Genomic DNA, 22,497 nt, shown 5'->3' on the forward strand with positions numbered 1-22,497 from the left:
GCTCCGCTTGGTCTGTCGCCGACCATCCGTCGCCTCGGATTCCTCCTCCGGCTTCACCTCGCCCCTCCATCCCACCGGCTCTCTCAGGCTCCTCCTTCCTCCGGCTTCACCTCAGTCCTCAATCGCTTGGCTCCGCCGCGCCCTTCCCGCCCCCTTCTCCGTGTCAGTCGCCGGCCTGCGGCGCCGCTTGACCTCCAGCGCCTCGACGCCACCCTGGCTCTTCGGCTCTCCGCCTCCGCCTCAGTCTCTCCACCACCTGCTCCGCCGCCGCCGGTCGGCCCCATGGAGTCGATGGCTGCTCCTCCTCCATGGCTCCTCCTCCGCTGGCTCCACCGTGGACCACCATAGCTGGGCTCTGGATCTCCTCCTGCTCCGGACTCCTCCTGTCTTCTCCCTGGCTCCTCCCTCCGTCTGTTCCTCCCTGGACTGTCTGTCTACTCCCTCCTGGGGGCCGCCCCTCCACCAGAACCTCCTCCCAAGACCCGGTATCCCCAATTCCTAGTCGTTTTGTTTTGTTCCTCTTTAGGTGCGAGGACGCACCTTCCGGGAGGGGGGTGTAATGTCACGTCTCTGGACTCTTTGTTTATGTTTGTCTTGTGCCATGTGCTCCCTGTGCCCTGCCTTCCCTCCATGTTAATTATGTCATTGTCATCAGCTGTGTGTAGTTAATTTAGTCATTTAACCCGGTGTATTTAAGTCCTGTGTTTTCAGTTCCGCTTGTCCGATCTTCGCCCATAGTTGCGTGTGATTTTTTTTTTTTTTTTTTTTTTTTTTTTTTGTTCCGTATATCTGCCTGCCTGCATGTATATCGTTTACTTTCATCCCCGAATGTGGATTAAATACTTTATTTTCATTTATACGCGTTGTTTGCTCTCCTGCCTATCACACGCGTGACAGTGTGTGTGTGTGTGTGTGTTCACATTCAAGTCGCAGAGTTATATACCATTCCAGTGAAGCTATGATTTAAAAAAAATTCTAAATGTAAAATGTAATAGATTTACTGGTTATAATAGAAACTATATGGGAGTCTACTGGTATATGAGAGATTCTATGTAAAAATGCCTAAAACACACTACAAAAAGAAATTCTAATTTCTTTTCAAAATGAAAAGCTAATGGTTTATGTTATATACCTCTTTCAACCTCCTTTGCAGTGCTATGAGCGAAAAAGTTAACATACAGCAACTGACATACACTGAGGATCATTGAAATTCGTTGAAATAAGAAGTGTGACAACTAACTCTTTTCTACAAAATTTCAGGGAACTATATAAATGGAAAAGTTTGTTGAATTTAGCATAAAATCTCAGGGGTGCTTTTTGTGAAGAAAAAAAGTTAGGAATGCATGGTGTAAAGAGAGTTATTCTAAAATGATTTTATCCCTCCATTGCAGACCATATTACAAAAGGCTTTAAAATAATACTTTAAAAAATCTAAATTCAACAGCAGATGTCACTCTTTGCTCTCTGACATTTTCTGAGTGCGCTGTGACGTTCAAGTATTTTGCCTTAGTTTTAAGCGTATCATTGACATATACTGTACGTTTCAGCAGAAGGATTTTAATTATATGCTCATGATTATTTGATTAATTATTTGCAATATGCACTGCAAATTGTGGGATAATGCACATCCAGCAGATTGTTATCGCAGAAATATTTTTGTTGATAAATAATGTTACAGCCTCTAACCTTTCTTCAACAAAAATATGTGGACATCATCACCCTTACAAAAATTAGAGGAACCATCACTCAGTAAAGAAGTAGAAACTGATGTGGTGTCCTCTCCAAGGACAGGACCTCAGCAAGACTTATTGTTCATTTTAATATCATTTAATCTGTAAAATATTTTAAGGTCATTTTAGAACCTGGATGGTTCCCAGTCGGGAATCTGGATTAAAATCTGTTTGTGTTGTGGTCGTCACACCATTTGTCTCATTTCTGTCAAATTAGTTTCATTCATTTTCATCGTTTCATTTATCAACACTCCCACGGTAGAATTCTTAAGAAAAATAGAGCTGTAAGCTAGTATGAATTTGAATGAATTAACGTGAGAGAGAGAGAAAAGGAGAACACGCGAGTGAGTAGCCTATAGTGAAACAACATTATCACCAACATTATCACCTCATGGTGAAATATATAATGCAGGTTTCAGTGGCAAAGCTATTATATTTATAAAATGATGTGGCAGGTGTCGTTGAAAAGAGCTGTTGGATGTTACGCAATTTCTGACATACAGTTCCCGCCTCAATAAAATGAGATAGTACTAACTCTGTTTTTATGAGCATACATCTCACCCTTGCATTAGGAGTCCTGCAGGGAATCGGATACGCGTGTTTAGACGTAGCTCGGATGTCCGAATACCGGATATTATCAGATTAAAATCCACATTTGGAAGTGGCCCAGATGCGAAAAAAAAAAATATTTAATGCGGATTTCTGAGTTTACATGTGTGCAACAAATTCCTAATAGTTTTTTGTGCCAGTGTAAACGCAGCCGCACTGTTCTTGTTCACTAATGTTAACCAATAAGCCTTATTGTAGTGTTACCAAATTATCTTATTCAGGGCAGTTTTACCTTAAACATTAAAAAAATGTCACTGGATGTTGAAACCGATGGACGAACGCCTGAAGAGTTTGCGCATTTGCGTGAATGCGTGTGTATTTGTCACTCACCGTCCCGCAGCTGCAGCTGTCTGAGGTACAGTGGGTTTTGCAGGACATTACATCGTCCCAGTTCATCTTCTCTGGTCACCAACATCAGATCTGAGTATATGAAGATCGTTACCTAGAAATATAGCATGGAGTCATATACATATGATACACGCAGATGATTCACCCAAAGATAAGCAACTAATATATTTCTTTTTAAACTGTAAAAAATGCTTATATACATAAAATATATATTAGCATTTTATGTACTGAATTTATTACAAATTGTTGATCCCTATATTTTTGTTTTCCATTCAGTTTAACACAGTTAATGAAAATTTACACCATGTTTTCAATTGTTAATATGGTTCATAAAACATTAGACATTCGCTTATCAATGCATATTAACAGTCTGGTTACTTTTAATTCAATTGAACTTGGTAAAGTGGTAAAGTTCTTGCCTAAGGGGATATTGACCTTCTAAACACACACACACACACACACACAGCACATGAAGTGTAAAAAATAAATAAATAGATCAATAAATTTTAAATGAAAATGGTCAACCAGTGTTGTCATTGCATGCAAATGAGCTGATTGATTAATGTGGAACAGTAACACAGAGTAGAGAGAATTTGAAGTTTAAAAGACTTTGTCATTTAAAACTCATTTCATTTGTGGACTTGATTCTGTCTCAGCATTTTGCACACGCAAAATATTATTTTTAAATATTATACAACCCGGTAATCTCCATTACATTTTTAGATATGCTGTTATCTCTATGTGACGTACAAAAGTCTTAATACTTTGTTTTACATTTAAGAAGCACAGTGTACTTAAGTAAATTTTTTACACATTTTCAAGGAAATGGTTAAATATCTGAGAAACCGACCACGGTTACAGGCTTCTTCACATCGGCAAAAGTATACAAAACAATAGATATAATAATATTTTACAAACAATGTTCATTCAGGGCCGCAGTATCTACCAGACATGGAGTAAAAAAAGTGTTCCCAAGAGGTTCAGAAGAATTCAGGTCACAAATATGAGCTAAAAATTAGATCAAGCAGAGCGACAGGACCCTCACATGCAGTACAAATAGGTAGTTCATTTGAAGTTAATATTGTTAAAAAGAGTATTTTATATACTATAAATTCCCCAATCTGTCAAAAGTCTTTTTGGTGCGCAAAACCTGAGAGCGAACGAAATCAAGGACGAACTCTGATTACAACATGCTGATATTTCTTCCTTCCACAGCATCCACAAAGAGCATGAAACGACAATAGTGTCTCCTCAGGTGACAGAACCACTCAGACCAGATGCTGACTCTGGTCTTTCTTTCTTCAGCGCATGTAATATAGCCTGCCAGCCGTATTAGCAAATGAAGGTCAGACTTTGGCCTAAGGTAAGGATTATAAAACGCTCACTTACTCCTTAGTGTGAAATTGTCAGATCTTCACTTTACGCAATACTATTCTTGGCTTGAGAAGCCTTCTGGGTAAAGGTTATATAACGTTTCTTTATTCCATCACATTAATCCATTTGCCTTCTTATGTATCTTTTCTGTTCTAGTTCGGTAACTTACAAAGTTATACATACAAGTTTTTGTGACTCCAATTAGGAGGTTATATTAGTTTACAGATTCAATAAAAAAAGGTATGATGGATTAAAAAGCTTATAAATGGTTTTAGTCCAATATATATATTTATGTGTGCGTGTGTGTGTGTGTGTGTATATATATATATATATATATATATATATATATATATATATATATATATATATACACATATATATATATAAATTATAATTCTTTCTGATTTATTATGCAAGCAGCTTTTATGTCCTACGTGTATTTTTGTCTTTTTTTTTTTCCTTCCTTTTTTCTCAAATCCCTTTGTATAGAACTCCTGTTTTCTCCTTGATCTTCCTTGAAACTTTTGATGCCCTGCGGTCTGTGTATCATAGCAACAGCCAATGTTAGTGCTCTCTAAGTTCTCTCACAGGAATTACATGAACAATATATGTTTTACATAAGATAAATTAGCTTCATTTTCTGTGCCTATTGTGGAGGATGAAATCGATATGTACTTCTAAGAAAACACAGAATTTAGTTTTGATCTGATATTGAAAAATGTCTGTTAAACTGTGTTTAAAAAATTATACTGGAAAGAGACACATATGCATTAGTATATAACTGTACCAACTACACTACCAAGTTGTGATTACTTTTTAATTTTAATTCTATTTCCCTTTTTATCTTTTATCCATGTTATCCTCAGCTTTTTTACCTATTTTTTTATTTTCTGTTGTCATGTTACCACTACACTGTAACTACTGAATATGCTTTGTCTTGAAAGCTGCAATACTTTCATATAATCTTTAATGTAAGAGGTTGTGACATGAGAAATTAAATTTGCCCTTATCTTTGGGTCTTTGTAACATTAAAACGTCCTGCAAGTTTCATAAATGCACTTCTCATGTTGGGCACAAACATTGGCATATACATGCATTTAATTTAAACAGTTTTTTTTTTGCATCTTTGTACAGACATAAGAATATGAACAGACAGCATTTTGAATAATGCGTGAAATGCCCTAAATGCACATTAACAACATGCAGAGTGTCTCTTACCTTGATGGAAAAATGCTTGCTCTCATATAAAATCATTTCTTCAGAGATCATCAGTGTTCTGTTTGGGTTACACAGATCTACAGGCTTGAAAAGAGAAATAATTTACATTACATTTACTGTATAATATTAACTCCGTGTTGAAAAAGGCTATAACAGAAACACAATCACTGAGCCTTGCAGTACTGCTCTTCACAAAGTACTTAACCCACACAGTACACATACCATCTCTTACCACATTGTTCTCTATAATACTACACTGTAACTTGCAATTTCTGAAATGTGTTTGTAGGTAAACAGTAATTGGTTGCGTGACATACCATAAAAAAATATGTTTTTTTGGGGGATAAATAGGATAAATGTGGTTTGTTTGTTTGTGGTGAATGATTGGCTGCAGAGTGCATGAAAACTAAAATTTAAGGATGCACCAAAATGAACATTCTTGGCCGAAACCAAGCCAAACAAAACAGAATACTACACCAAAGGAAGAATACTGAACTGTTTTTTGTTTTTTTGGTTTTTTTTCCATATATTTTGCCTTTTTTTCAAAATCGCATGAATTATACACCACAATCTCTGACTGACCTGATCTCATTCACAACATCCTTTGAGTGATATGTCAACTTGCTCTGGCACATAGCATATATATGCACATAGACATGGCATATATATACATATATAGGTAAGTACTGTGGCCATATGAGGTTCTATGTGCCAGAGCATGTTAAGTCCACTGGAGTTAATGTTCAGTTTTTTTGTACAGACCAATTGTTTCCTGTCTTAACACCTCAATGTATCTCTAGAGCCCCAGGGTTTACTTTGTTTTATTTCTTTATTTCTTTCATGGTTTTATTGTACTACATTTAAAACACAAATTGCTTACTTTTCACTCCACTATATTTCAACCAAGGTCCTCAAAGTAGAAAGTCGTTTGTTTATGTAGCAGCTTTTTTTGCTTTCTAAATGTGATGTGTTTTTACAGGTGATAGACAGCCTATCAGAAATCACTCTTGAAGGGTCATGTGACCTTCAATAATGTTCAGACCATTCTGTTTTATTCTGCAGTTTGTGCATCTATGGCCATACTTAGAAAGTATGTTCCAGTTTTGTGAAAAGATTAAATAATCATAAGATTATGTAATTTGGTTCACATGTTTGCTTTGTTTGCCAAAAACAAATTAAATCACAGCCTTCAAAACCCTGCAGTCCAACCTGCGGAGATGTCTTATTTCATTTAAAAAGCCTCTGTGGCTCTCTCTGACGGCCACCGGAGGGAACCCTCTCCAGAATATTAGCCCTCTGAACTACATTTCCCATCACGCCCTTCTTCAGCCCTGATTACCTGCCCAGGTGTATCTCATCAGACTGCTATATAAGCCGCTATCAGCTTGTACTCTGTGCAAAGTCTTATCCTTGCTCTGGCTGGTAATTCTAAGCATTTGTTCCTCTATCACTGTCTTCCCGTGTTTGACCTTGCTCTGGGTTATCATTTCTCCAATTGTTTGCTGCTTACCCATTGACCTATTGCCTGTGTACCTCGACTTTGATTCTGTCTGCCTGCTTCACCATTGCCTGTTTTCGACTCTGCCTGCCCTGTGATATTTTTTGCTATCGTTACATCGAATTTCTGCCTGTTTCACTATCCTCATTACATTAATAAGCTCTTATTACACAGATATTACAAACTAGTCAGTGTATTCAGTAGGTTGCTTCAGAGGCAAAAATTAAAAAAAATAAATAGCAAGTACTTCTATACTTTCAAGTAAAAAATTGTGTTTACAACTTTCACTTGTAATGAAGTAATATTTGACCAGTAGTATCTATAAATAATGGAAGTAAATAAACAACATTTATACAGTGTTGGGTTGCCCAGAGTAAAATCCGGTCATATGGCAAAACAAGCAAACCTCAGAATAGATCACTACTAGATATCAGTAATATTTGTGTTTATTGCTTGTATTTATTGTGAAGATATGAGAGATTTACCTGCACAAAGATGGGGAAGATAAGGATTTTGGGTGTCACTTTCACATAGGTACCATAGTTGGCATGAGGCATATGTGACCTCACAATGGTGCAGTTCTGGTAGTTGGCAAAGTTCTGCTGGTAGTTTCCGCTGAGCTGTGTTTTGGATTTGCTGTTGGCAGAGCGACGCAGAAAACATGTTCTGCTTGCCAGGCCAGGCGCTGACTGGGCATTAGCAGTCGGAGGGGGTGGAACAGACGCCTGAGGTGTGGGGAACATCTGGCCACCTAATAGAAAGAAGAGTGAGATTTTAGTCAGCATAGCTAGCATAAACTAACAACTCTATCTGCCTGGTGGGAACTTTGCCACGGCTCTCTGGCAATAATATAAGTTTTGCATTGATGAAAGGAATATGAAACTTATTTGTTTTTATAAACATTTTATGCACCAATGTGTCACCAGGTGAAGTATAGTTTTGCCACTTTTACGGTATGTCAGGAGAAACGATTATATAACATCACACCAATTCATTGGCAGCTCTACCCACTATTTAAGCTTTAGCTTGCTTCTTCTATTATCGCAGTAGTGATTACAGCATTCATTATAGTGGCATCACTCAGAATCAGAGCCTTTTTTTAAGTTGAAACAGGAGCCTAATCCTTTCTCCTTCCAATATTCAACATGTGTAGCACCCCATGGACAGCACAAGCAAGTGAGGGAAAAGGAGGTGTACAAGAATGAATTGACATGACACACTCCTTGCGTCATCATCTCCATCTAAAGTAGCTGTATCTCCTGAGTTTGACTGCCAGGAGCTATAACCCCTTTTGGCTTCTAAGTGTCAGATGAAACACTTTTTGAAAACTTCTCCCCCAAAGGAGCAGGTAAGCTAGATAAAGTGAAAATGCAAAGTCATCAAGTCAGTCTCATCAAGCTCGGGTTGGGGAGCCCTGTGCAGTATTTGGCACCTGGACAGGCGCTCACACTTTGTGGTACAAAAATTGCCTTGAGCTGTTCGCAGTCCTCCTGGTTCTCAGGAGTTTTTATGCAGACACACAGGACTTTCATGTCCTGTGTTTCGTAATGGTGGCATACATAATATGCCATGGGGGAATTTGTTTGCAACGGGTTCTGATTCACTGCTTTTGTTGTCTGTTCAGATCGTGTTCTATTCTGTAAAATGTTATTTTTTTTAATTTATTTTTTTTTAAGAGGATGAAGGATTCGTCCATTGAAGGGTTTAGGATGCATTGATTAGAGAACACATTTTCTCTGGTGCTCTCTAACTGTGGCTCTTTTAAAAGTTTTGGCCCACAAATGCTCACTGAGATGCAAGCATGTATTTCTTCCTATTCATTAATGCAGCGTTAGATATCATCTGGACAGCATTCCAGCCCTCTCAATGGTCAATCCATTATGTGTGTCAAATGTTTTTTTTCTTTAAATTCTGCCTTAGACAAGAACTTAGTGTGCTGTTTTTGCATAGCCTTTTCAGTCTATGCTCAAGTACTTGTAAGGGTCAGCCATATCCAAGTATTGGCTCTCAATGGGTGGTTGAGGACATCTGTAGTCAAGTTGTAGTAGGCAATGACAAGTGGATGCGAAGGTCATTCAACCCAGACAATGTCTTTCTCTCTGTTTAATAGAAAACGTTTAGCTGAATGGGTATGGTCTGTAGCATGGATCTGTTATCTCTTTCCAAGTTTTCCTTTAAGTTTCCTTTCCTTTTAAGTTGGTCATGTGATACAGTACAGTATAGATATAGTAGAGTTTTATTTTTTGTTATTGCAAATGTGAAATGTGACTGTAAGTTGCATGTCTCCTAGTTAAATTATACTATAGATATTGTATGCATTTATTAAAGTATTAATGATAGCAGGGGTCGGCAAGTCAATTTGGCACTGGGCCAAAAAAACTTCGCCAACAGAACATAGTCAAAGAATGATTTAAGAAATTGATGAAAAAATTAAGCTGAAATTGTGAAAGATTGTTACAATCATTGTCTTTTATAACTTGTAGTGAGATGACATGATGATACATAATTCAAATAAATAAAAGATGACTTAAGCCCATTAATGGCATCCCAGCAACATCTTGTCCCTCGCCAAAAATAGGCAGAACAACATAAATATGTGAAAATATGTAACACAAAATATTTCCTAAAAATGCATTTATATAAGTTTCATGACCAATCTATTTTAGAACTAGATGGTGTCAATATATCTGTAGGGGCAGGTTGCTCCTTATGGCTGGGGGGCCATCTGTTGCAGACCATCTGGAAGTGTTATAACTGTTTCTGGCATGGGGACAGTTGTACTACCTGATTTCCATAAATTACAGAGTATCTGGAGTTTTGGAATTTGGTACTATTTTTGCCTGATAAAGGTTTCCAGCTGCTAAAGAGTTTATGGTCATCTTTGACCTATTTTTTTCAATTAATCATGCGCCAGGTGTTCTCTAAAGGTAAAGATCTGGTATGAAGCTCTTCTACTACAAAGCCATGCTGTTGTAATAGCTATGCGGTATGTGGTTTTGCATTGTCCTGCTGAAATACACAAAGCCTTCCCTTCCCTTCATTCATAGTGCCTTCTAAAACATGCAAACTCATAACATATGCAATTATGCACACCCCTACCATCAGAGATGCTGGTGTTTGAACAGAATGCTGATAACAAGCTGGTAGGTCTCCTCTCTTCTTTAGCCCGGAGGACACAGTGTTCATGATTTCCAATGTCAAATTTGGATTCGTCTGACCATGAAACACTTTTCCACTTTGAAACAGTCCATTTTAAATTAATTTTGGCCCATAGGACACGATGCAGCTTCTGAACCATTTTCACATATGGCTTCCTTTTTCATGACAGAGCTTTAGTTGGCATCTACAGATGGTGAAGAGGATTGTGTTTACCAACAGTGGTTTCTGAAAGTATTCCTGGGCATATTTAGTAATGTCAATGACAGATAAGTGATGCAGTGTCAGCCGAGAGCCCGAAGACCACGGATATCTTCAGCCTTGGCCCTTACTCACAGAGATTTCTCCAGTTTCTCTGAATCTTTGATGATGCGGGGAAGGAACGGGCTCATTAGTGTGGCATGTGGAGGGATCTTGCTTACTGTGAGCTGGAGCGTCGGCTGGCTTCCGGATGGGAGAAGGATTAGAATCCTCTACATCAATGAAGTAATTGAAATTATACAACTCAAGGACATAATTAATAAATTCCCCAAAGGGTCTGTGGCAATCATCAGGAGTAAGAAAACTAAACAGACTATCATCTTTGAGTCCCATCTGGAAGCAAGTATTAATCATTGAATCGCTCCAGCTCACCAGATGTAAAAAGCCCAGGAATTCCTCTACATACTCTAATTGTCTTTCAACAAAACTAATTTATTTTTATACAGGAACTTTAGCATCAAAACAAATGTTTATCATGACAAATATGTAACAACTCTTGGAAACACCTAGCTTATACAGGCCTATGATCACAATATTTTATCCATCATACATTTAGACCACATGATTGCAGCAATGCTAGACCAGCAAGACATTTCCCTACGCATTTCACTGGCATCACAAACTGCCTCACCTCTACCAATCCAGTTCTATGAATCTTAGTCGTTCTCCTCATGGAAGAACATCTGGATAGATGACACATGCCTTAATAAAGTTGCCTTCCTCTCCTCTTTTTCTCTTCTCTCACTCATTCTGAATTATATGCTGCTTACAGTGAGGTAAGTATGAGCTATTTATTGAAATGTTCTTCATCAGGAGTCACACAGAGAATAAGGGTGAAAGAAGTTAGTTAGTTATGAAGATTATGAAGAGTAAGCTAACTAGGGACCAGAGGAGGCTAACGTTGTAAATACAAAAGGATTCTATTTAGAATTTTATTAGCAAGATGCTGTTAACACAGAGTGGAAAATAACAATAGGCTCTTTTTACACTACAGGTGCCAGTCATATAATTAGACTATCATCCAAAAGTTTATTTATTTCCTAATTCCATTCAAAAGTGAAACTTTTGTATATTATATTCATTCATTACACACAGACTGATATATTTCTTTTACGCTTGATGATTATAACTGACAACTAATGAAAATTTCTGTTCAAGAATCTGTTCAAAATGCTGTTTTTCAGCAGTTTGTTGAACTTTTTGAAACCTGTAGCAGGTATCCAGTTTGAAATTAGTTTATTTAGTGGATAATGGTATCAAATGTATCAGTTTAAACATTTTGTATGTTCTCTATGTTATATTTTGAATAAAATATTGCCTCGTGTGACTAGAAAGTCTTTTAGTTTTCATTTTATTCAAATGTAAAAAATGTACCAACATTTCCAGAATATGTGTTTTAATCAAAGCACTTCCTGTAGTGTTGTAGACCAGTCTAGGCATTGACAGAAATTCACGTAATGAGCATTTAACAAAACATGGTCAAAACCCTGAGCCTTAGCCACTGCAATACACTATTTAAATCAATGAACTAGAAAGGTATTAGGGGACTTACTTAACGTTCTGTGCTTGTCTCCATAGATAGAGCCCAATACCTGTAAATTTAGAAGAGTTAATAAGTGAAGACACTTTAAGATACACTGTGACATTTTCTCAATGCTTTGAGGAATCAAGATCAATAAGCTTAGTTTTTTTTGTAACTGTAAAATATATAAAACGATTGCTAGGTGTTTGTAAATGAGACTTATTTTAACTTGAGAACTATTATAACTTAACAAAAAACCGAAACATACTTGCATCCTTGTTTTAGTAATGTGAAAGTTTTAAACTATTAATATGTTAATTTAAATGATTCAGGAATGTATTCTGAGTTCAATTTTCCAAGCCCTATTCATAAAACACTATAATTTGCTGTCTTTGTAGACATTTTATTTATCATTTCTGTCTTCAGACTGTTCTGCAGAGTTTAGCTCTATCCCTAATCAAAAACATTTCCCATATAATTTGCCCTAACTTTGGTTAGATTTGTTCAGTGCGACTGATTAGGAATGTAAGAAATCTTTGCAGGACAGTGGCCCCCTAGGACCAGAATTGGCAAACAACTGTCTATACAAACAGCCAAAAGGAAGATAGCTTGCCTGGTGTTAAAAAATATATATAAATAGCCAAAACGTACATATAACGCATGGAAATCACATTATGTTGAGACATTAAGCAACCATGAGATCCTATACTAATGAACAATGCTTTTGTTTACCTGGCTTCCAGGGTTAATAGGTGACAGGATGATATAATTGTCTCCGTTCGATGCTTTCACGCGTGTCCCTCTAAGTGTCTGAGTGCTTGTCTTGCCATCTACCGCAGTCCTCCGTTCTCCCCACAGGATTCCCGCTGCACTCCTCCTCCTCCCACTCCTCTGAGCCGTTGACTACAGTTCTACGGCTGGTGTGGTGATGTGCGGGCAGAGGCGGAAGCGGTGGTGTTTTGTCGGCCCTCTTTGCTTTCGCTGGGGAAACTGGAGTGTCATAGTTAGAAGACTTGTAAGAAGGGTGATGGATCAACCCCTCGAAATTGGTCTTGACAGAAGGTCCTGTACGCCAGACTACCACTGTGATCTCACTAAGACTATTTCTGAAAAGAGTGAAAGATAAAGAACAGAAGGAGAAAACATAAAGAGGGGCAGATTCACAATTGCGGAGTCTGTTTATGTGCACTGCCTTTAGCTTGGAGGTTTTCCATGTCAAAGAAGGCGGAGCCAGAGAACACTTTCTTATTAGGTAATTAACATGGACGAACGGTACTTTGAAGGTCTTTGCCAGCCACAGTGAACTTTCTCAGAAACTTTCGCTTTGCAAGCCGTTTCAAAGTCCTGAATGACCCCCATATACAAGCTGTTGTGACATAATTTCGGAAATAAAGATTTTTTGAAGTTTGTTCTAGATGCAGACTGCCAAAAAGAAGTTCGCTCGTGTTGTTACACACCACTGGTCTGTGGCAATTTGGTATTTTGGGTAATTTCTTTGATATGGAAATCTTCCATCCATTAACGTTAGACCCGGGTATCCAAACTAAGGCTCGTCGATGAATATTAAGTGCCCCACAGCGTGTCTATTAAAATATATTACAAATGGCCTGCCAAGCATAATTAATCAAATGTTCAGTTTCACAATGTTAACACAAGATGACAGCACAAAATTTTTAGACCAGATGTAGCAACAACAAGCGAGTAATAAAATTTTGATAACTCATATCCGTTCTCATTTTCACGCACGAGAATTCCTGAATGCACCAAAACCAGAAGAGCGCAACTCATTTGAACCAGACAACCTCAGAACAATTGTGCTTACTGCCGATCACACGCCTGCTAAACAGCGCTGTGAGAAGCGCTTGAGTTTAGAGCAGAGCGTTCCAAACAAACCAGATCCTGCGGTGATTTAAAGCAGTTTAAAGACATTCTCAACAACACTGACTAGGAAAATATGAGAAACGTTGCGTGAAAACAATGCAGTAAGAATACTTTTTAATCCACAAACCACCAACAACATGTAGTAACAGTAACAGCGGTACTGTGGCAGATATTTATACATAATCTTACATTATTCATGTCGACATAAAGGCCAATTGGATGTAATGTAAGGGAGTTATGAAATACAGACCAAATTACAGATATTTCAGAGGAATAGTTTGGACACCCCTGAGTTAGACGTTAGTGAGCAAATACAAACCCTTCAGAATTGTGCTGTTCTTCCAGCTGAAATGGAGAGTAATATAACACTTTATAATGATTCAAATCCACCCACTCCTTTTTTTAAAATCTCCATAAATCAAATGTTGTGTCTCAGAAAAAGTCGTCATTTTACAGGTCCTGCCCATGACTGTTTTATCACACAGCAACAAAATCATGAACATACACTGAACAATTGTCTTTTTATCAACCGACATCAACACAAATGTATTGTTCCATGTTCGTTTGTATACCGCAAGTAATGTTTATGTGCATAGTCCGAGTCTTCTTCTCCATTTTTTGAGTATCTCTGTCGCACCCTATAATGGTCTGGTGTGTGTACTACATCGTTTTGTGTGGTTTTGTCCTTCATGTGGCTTCATGTGGACATAGTCTTAGAAATATTAGTAAACAGTATTTGAAAGAAATATGTGTTTTGCATAGTTCAGCTTATGAAAAATGGGGGCAAAAGCAAAATAATCCTTTTGTTCAGTGTATAATGCATTACAACATATTTTATGAATATCTTGCATTATGCATATTGCATATATTGCATTATATATATATATATATATATATATATATATATATATATATATATATATATATATATATATATATACAGTGCCCTCCATAATTATTGGCACCCTGGTTAAGATGTGTTAAAAGCCTTAAAATAAATTAAATTTTTATTGCAGAAGCATATTGTCACACTGAAAATTGTAGAAAAATATAACGTGAATATAAAATGAATTTTAAGGGGAAATAAAAATCCCTGACTAACAAATAATTATTTTTCATAAAATAACTTGTTCCACAATTATTGGCACCCCTAACAATTCCTATAAAATAAATGTAATTGAAGTATTTCTGTCATTTCTACAGTAGTTTACAAAGTTGATCTGAATATCTAGGAACATTTAATTAGCAATTTATCACTTCCTGCTTCCTGGGGTATAAATATGACGTGACACAGAGGCCATTTCTCTTATCCACTCTTCAACATGGGAAAGACAAAGGAACACACCATTCAAGTAAGGCAGATGTGTGTCGACCTTCACAAGTTAGGTAATGGGTACAAGAAAATAGCCACCCGCCTGCAGCTGCCCATATCTACTGTGAGAGGAATCATTAAGAAGTGTAAAAACTGGAACAGTAGTAAACAAGCCTGGACGAGGACGCAAGTTTATTTTGCCTCCACGCACAGTGAGGAGGATGGTAAGAGAAATAAAAATTCTCCAAAGCTCACTGTTAAAGAACTGCAACAAATGATAGCATCTTGGGGTCACAAAGTCTCCAAAACAACCATCAGACGCTATATACATGCCAACAAGCTCTTTGGGAGGCGTGCAAGGAAAAAACCTTTTCTCAGTCACAATCATAAACGCAAACGCGTTTGGAGTTTGCTAAGCGGTACTGGGGCTTCAACTGGGACCGTGTTCTTTGGTCAGATGAGACCAAGATAGAGCTTTTGGCAACAGACACTCTAAGTGGGTATGGCGGAACACAAAAGATGAGTATGCAGAAAAGCACCTCATGCCCACTGTGAAATATGGGGAGGATCGGGTGATGCTGTGGGGCTGTTTCTCTTCCAGAGGCCCTGGGAACCTTGTTAGGGTGCATGGCATCATGAATGCTTTGAAATACCAGGACATTTTAAAGCAAAATCTGGTGGCCTCTGCCCGAAAAGCTGAAGATGGGTCGTCACTGGGTCTTTCAGCAAGATAATGACCCAAAACATGTGGCCAAATCTACACAGAAATGGTTCACCACACACAGAATCAAGCTCCTCCCATGGCCATCTCAGTCCCCGACCTCAACCCCATTGAAAACCTGTGGAGTGAGCTGAAGAGGAGAGTGCAGAGGAGAGGAGTCAGGTCACTGGATGATTTAGAGACATTGTGCAAAGAGGAATGGTCGAAGATCTCTCTTTCTGTGTTCTCTAATCTTGTGAAACATTATAGGAGAAGATTAGGTGCTGTTTTGTTGGCAAAAGGGGGTTGTACAAAGTATTAAATATCAGGGGTGCTAATAATTGTGGCACCCATGATTTGATGTAAAAGAATTATTTCTTAATGTGGGATTTTTTCCACTGAATAAATGCACTTGAATTAAAGGATGGAATTTCCTCTTTTTTTCCATTGTGGTCCTATGTTATTTAGAACAAAACTGAATTTTTTAGAAGCTAAAGAACACATTTTAACCAGGGTGCCAATAATTATGGAGGGCACTGTATATAAAGGTTTCAAGTTACCAAAACTTTTAAGGCATTTATTAATCATAGTTAATGTTAACTAAGAAGACATTAGTAGACATTAACTAATGGGACCTTATTATGAAGACAAAGAGATGAAATAAGTGAAAAGAAACACCTTTCCTATGTAAAGCATATCATTCACTGTATAAACAATATATTAACACAAAATACTTTGTGGTGTACTCTGAATATGAAAAAAAACATTATTTGTACCTAATAGCATGTGCAAGATCTACACACTTCCAATGTTTGACGGGTTGACCATTTAACTGCAGCAAAGTGTCGGACTGCTGCAAACCGGCCTGATCCGCTGGACCACCTGAGAGAAGAAACACACACAATATAATCAGCTGTGACTCATGTGGCCTGACATATACTCAAAACAGGTGACATTCTGACAATTTACAGTGTTAATCAGCTGTGAGTCATGTGGCCTAACAAACACACACAGTGACCCGTATTTGACCATAATGATCAACGACCCAGAAATGCCACACATGCCGAGCCTTTAGTTCAGTAGCGTCCTCTGGCAAAAATGCAAGAACACAGACACCAGACACAGAGCGGTTCTTGCCTGGATCGACTGCTTGTATGCGAACAGGCGAGTCAGAGCAGATGGTGAAGCCGAAACCGTCCTTTCCTCGTAGAATGGTCACCTAAAACGCACACACACACAAACACTCATGAGCACAATACACTGCCGCCTGCTGCAAAATATAAGACACTGCAGTTGTCCATCAGAGAAGCAGCAGCACGATTTTATATTCTTATTTGCCAGTAAAGACAAATGTTTTTACAGTTTTAAATGAGCCACAAATTGTAGATTATACTGACCAACTGAATGTAGATTATTCTCAAATAAATTTAGACAAATTATAAACAAAACATGGGTGAAAAACAACTTAGGATGGTATTTAATGACTGTTAAAGGGTTACTCACCCCAAAATGTAAACTTTGTCATTAATCATATAAAAACATGTGCCCTCTCCCTGCGGATATCTAGTATTTTCCAAAATGGTGCTTACACTAAACTAGAGAAGACAAACTTTTGTATAAATGTGTTATTTTCGTTTTTTTGCTCCATACAAAGAGTATTCTTGTAACTTCCTAATATTACGGTTGAATCACTGATTGCAGATAGAACAGTCAGACAATGTCTTGTATACCTCTCTGCACTTAGACAGTTGTAATTGTTTGGCAGTCAATGGGACAGTCAGAAGCTCCCTGGTTTTTCGTCCCAAATAGCTTTAATTTTTTCATTTCATTCTTTAAGAATTCACACTTTAAGAAGCTTCACACAGCACTGATTGTTTCACTGGATCCTAATTTCGCATATCTCTTGCTATCCTCCGTCACATCCTGTCAGACTTGTTCTCTCCTTTCATTCCTGAGTTGAATACTGCATCCCTGTTCAGTTACATTGGTGGAATCCTGCCTTCTCTCCATGGTTTGATCTTTTGCTTTGTCCTGGTAATTGATTCTCTCTTTTCCTCAGATCTGGTTGCTTGAGTGGAGTGCTTTCTGGGTATTGATCCCTGCCAGCTACTACAATTTATCCTCGAATAATCTCCTTCTGGTTCAAAGTGTCAATCTTGTTTTGTCCGTCACCTGACCTCCGCCCAGCTTGGTGGAGTCTGGCATAAAACTGTTCAGCTATTGGGTACAGAACCTGACACATGTCACTTACACAAAAATGGCTCAGAAGCCTGCAACCACATCTTTCATTTAATAAGCGGTTTTATGAACAACAAAACACTTTTTATTTTTAGAACCAAGAAGGTCTGTGAAAGTGACTCTAGAACAATGCCTTTGCAAGCCAGTAAACCAAAATAAGCACATGCTTTCCTCCAAGTGCTTTCCACAGTTAATGTCAAATAGTTCTCTTGCAATTGTCATTTTTGCTTGCATACAACATTCAATAGATGGTATGCTAGGTATAAGAACTTGGAAGTATTCAAAATAATCTCAGTGACATTTTTCCTGATTTGGTGACTACAAGAAGGGGTTAGCTGCAACAAAACCATTGGCTTGGGGATGCAATTAGTGTGTGTGTGTGTGTGTGTGTGTGTGTGTGTGTGTGTGTGTGTGTGTGTGTGTGGGTGTCATCAGATTTAAAAATTTGAATAACAGACTAATGCCTGCGTCTCAAGGCTTAGTTGTGCATACGTTGATAGGAGAATTAGCATTAGACGATGATAAAGAGCACAATAGCGACCATACAGAAATCCTTCAGAAAGCTATGGTGTGAACATTTTATATTGAGCAGATTTACCACATCTGCAGAGGGTGTTTAAGCCTCTGTGTGCGATATGGCTGATCTTTACATGAAATGAAGGGATTACAGCCGAAATCTGGATTAAACAGATAGACACTACAACCGAGAGAGTAAAAAAGAGAGAGGGAAGAAAGAGAGGACAGGAGAGAATGAGTGTAAAGAGGAGAAAATGACAGGGAATGAGTAAATTAGAAAAGGTGTTGTTGCCGCACTAGCAGTTGACAAGAAAACCTTTGAAAAGCTTTTGATTTCTCTTCATCAGATGATGCATGTTCTCCATGCTGTTATGCTCATCTAATAAGATGATGAGATAAATCGGGTGTGGTAATTTACAACTAATGGGGAAACATTTTTACCAATAGTTTGTCCATTTAACTTAGAAAATGCAAACTTGTGACATAATACATGCATATTACATGCTCAGTCTACAGGAATGTATATGTGCATGTAATTTTTTTTACAAACTGTACACGGTTTTACATTAGAGACATTTGAAATGTAATGTAATTCATAAATGCATCTTGGCTGACCACTTGTGACCGGATTACTTAAAAATGTACTTAAATAGTGTGCAAACATAACCTGTCTTTTACTTAATGAATTCCTGAGATAATCAAGAGTTCTCAAGTGCAATGCTGTACCAGTTTATTGTTGTACCCTAAGTCACTACAGTAAGCTACAATACTGGTTTTAATTTAGAGCCTAAAGGTTAAACTGGAAAATTCTTCCATCATTCATCCTTGCTTGTCAACTGTTGCTTGTCAACCAGAGCTTGATTCAGTAATCAAGAATAAGTGAAATCAAGACAGAGAAAAATGTTTGAAAACGATTGCACTCAATTTTGGTAAAAAAAAAAAATTTTAACTTCACACCATCAGGAGATATTTTTAAATGACTGCTGAGATTTTTTTGCCCCAACCCCCTCACTGTGCCAAATTACCATATTTTCAAAGAATCAGATGACTTACAACTAATTAAAATGTAGATTAAAAAGAAACACACATAAAAGACAAAACTTCTAAAGCTGCAGGGCGCTGTAACCCTGGCAACCCTGATGAGGTCATAGCCTAAGTTTGGGCACAGTTCATTTTAAAGCTGAACATTACAACAAAAGGTTAAGGAGAGGCAAGGCCATAAAAAGCACATAGAACATAGAACTGCTCTCAGAGGGCCATTAAATGGGCACTGAAGTCTTTTCAATCCATCACTTCACCTCTATTGAGAAATCAGAAGGTATTATCTCTTTAATTAAAAATTGGGATTAGAGAGGAATGTCTCCGGTTAGCCCTGCATGAAGAAGCACTTTAAACTTTGAATACTGTCTGTAGAAAGAGCGATCAAGCACTGCTTTGTTACTCAGGGTAAACCATAGACCTTATTGTTGATGGGCATGGCCAGAATTTGAAAGTGATGCCAACAAAATACCAATATCATTAATATCACTATGATTGTATTTGGATATTATGTTTCCCAATGAATATTGAATCATAAGTCACCACTGGAAACAAAAAATGGGTAAAAGAAAGATACTATTTATTTATGTGCTCTTGTTATTATATTCTTGTTCTGGTTTTAAAGGAACATCAATATGTTTCCTCTATTAAATTATTCTTAAATTAATCATGTGTTCCTAACCCTTCAGACCTAACCTGTCCTGCATTCATTGCTGTTTCTCAAGTCTTCAACGGTCTGCATCATGACCCTGGTTCACCCGTATGGCTGAGACTTCAGGTCAGAGACACTCCTCCACATGTGATGAGCCAGGGCTGTCAGATCCTTTTACCTTGTCCCTTGCTGAGCAGAGGGAGCCAGAGCCAATTTAGAGAGAAAGGGCTAAAAGGAGAAACCTCAATGAGCTTTTCAGATAAGAAAAGAAAAGGCCAGAGAGGAAGAAGCCAGCCAAAGGCTCGCAGTAGAGAACCAGCAGACTCCTCAACCTTCAAGATATTCTTGTTTTTAAATTATTTGTATTTTACTAGCTTGTAGATCATTGTCTGATAGCGTAGCAAGACAAGAAGATAACTGCCTAAGCTTCTGGACGAGGTCATTGGCTATTACTTGGAGGAAATATTCTGGTTCTTGATGAAGTAATTGCTCCTGCACATCTTCTGCACATGCAAATTTTCAATCTCTGCGTTCAGCATTGTTCCAAAATAGTGAAATTTTAAAACTTAAAGCAATACCATGAGAACAAAATCTCTCTTGTTTCTATTGCATACACAAAGTAAATTTACAGTGCCGCTTGCTTTCCACACAAAGTCAACAGAGAGAACATACTTTCATATGCAGAGAGCTTTCTCCATTCCATTGCCTTTTACAGTTTCGTAAGTGTCAAGACAAATAATATTTCAGCTTGAGACCAATGTGTTTTGCTTCTTGTGACTTTATGTAGCACCAGTTCCAGCAGAAACGTTGTCTCGTTTCACTATGTACTGCACAGCTATATGTAGTTGAAATGACAATAAAAAGCCACTTGACTTGACTTGACTTGACTCCTCTAGATGTTTCTTAAAAAGATAAACTGCATTTTGCGTATGCATAAATATTAATTGCGTTGTGCATTCTTAGTAATTCTGCAGAGAATCATAGGTACATGCAAGCACCTTTAAGCATGACAAAAGTTTTCTTGGTTTAGTAAACAAAATATGGACATTGTACCATACATTAGTGCAGTGTTCAACACTGTGAAGTTACAAATTGCCAAAAGAGCAAGCTGCCTGAAGCTAGAATAAAGTATTTTCAACAAATGCATAGAACTGTTGACCAATGACAAAGCTTTAGTTCGCAATGATGAAGCATTGAGAATGCAATATGAATTTGAGTTATAAATGTGTGGATCATAGACCCCTACTAATATTGTTCGGTGAGTATGAGTGTCTTGATCGCATAATCTACTGCAAGTCTGAGTATTAATGCAGGTGTAGTGTCAAAAAGGATTTAAACCTCAAATTGACCCTTGCTTGTAAACTGTGGAACTGTGGATAGATGTGGATTCAGACTGCAAATAAATTACCACACATCCTTGGCATTTTTTAAAAAACTGTAATTGGGTTGGGATTTTTGTGCGTGTGGTAGAAGATAAACACTGACATTCTGGATATGGATGGCAATAAAAATCAAAGGTTGTAAATGTTAAAAATAGCTCATGCCCCCATGAGAAACAATTACTATCCAAAAAGGGCTTATGCAAGATGAATTATCAATGAAACAGGATTGCGTGTTATGACACTAAAGTGATTATCTCATTGATGTTCTGAAGAGCAGTGCTGCAAGAAATTCACTTAGGACTGTCTTTCAAAAATCTGTGGTGAAAAACAAGGAAGGTAAACTCTTTGTTTACAGAATTTATGTTGGCCAACATGCAGGGCTTAAGGTCTTTCCAGAGAAATCACCAACTGGCATTAATGATTCAAGACTCAAGCACTGAATCAAATACACCTGAGGTCTCTTGTCAACAAAGTCTGGTTTTGATATACGGCTATGAGATGCGGATTTTATCCAGCCCGATCTCACTTATGTACGAATTCAAGCAATTTTGCTAAATCACATGTATTATGCAAGTTTCCGATTCATATGGATTTGTATGAATGCCGAATTAGAACTTTTAATAGGCCCCAAAACTTTCCTAAAAGAGCAAGTTTAGCAGTCTATAAACAACATTACAAATAAAAACGAGCAAATGGTAAAATGCAGCAATATTAGGCATGCTGGAGTTTTATAAATAACTATTATTATATCTATATATAAATAATATATTGATACAGTATTTTCAAAACATTATAGCTATAATATTAAAATAGGAAACTGTATATGGACAGGCTGACAGTTAGCTCCAGACACACTACAGTATGTAACCCAATGAAGATCTCATTGCCCTCTTGCCAAAAAATTGAAGACTGGTACTCACCCCTACAACCAGCTCAGCAGCAGTGTTGCACAGTGTTTATCAATGTTTATGTCTTTATGTCTCAGCTAGAGTATTGCTCAACAAGAGTGTGTACTGACTCATGTCAGGCGGCAGCAGCACCTCCTCCACTGTCATTATATCC

The 22,497-nt window shown here is 37.7% G+C and overlaps 1 pseudogene; it reads right to left on the reverse strand.

Moving 5' to 3' along the window:
• Nucleotides 1-22,497, reverse strand: part of LOC122345118 — an 89,108-nt pseudogene that overhangs the window by 59,494 nt on the left and 7,117 nt on the right.

The sequence above is a fragment of the Puntigrus tetrazona genome, chromosome 5 (genome assembly GCF_018831695.1).
Source record: "Puntigrus tetrazona isolate hp1 chromosome 5, ASM1883169v1, whole genome shotgun sequence".
NCBI classification, from domain to species: domain Eukaryota; kingdom Metazoa; phylum Chordata; class Actinopteri; order Cypriniformes; family Cyprinidae; genus Puntigrus; species Puntigrus tetrazona.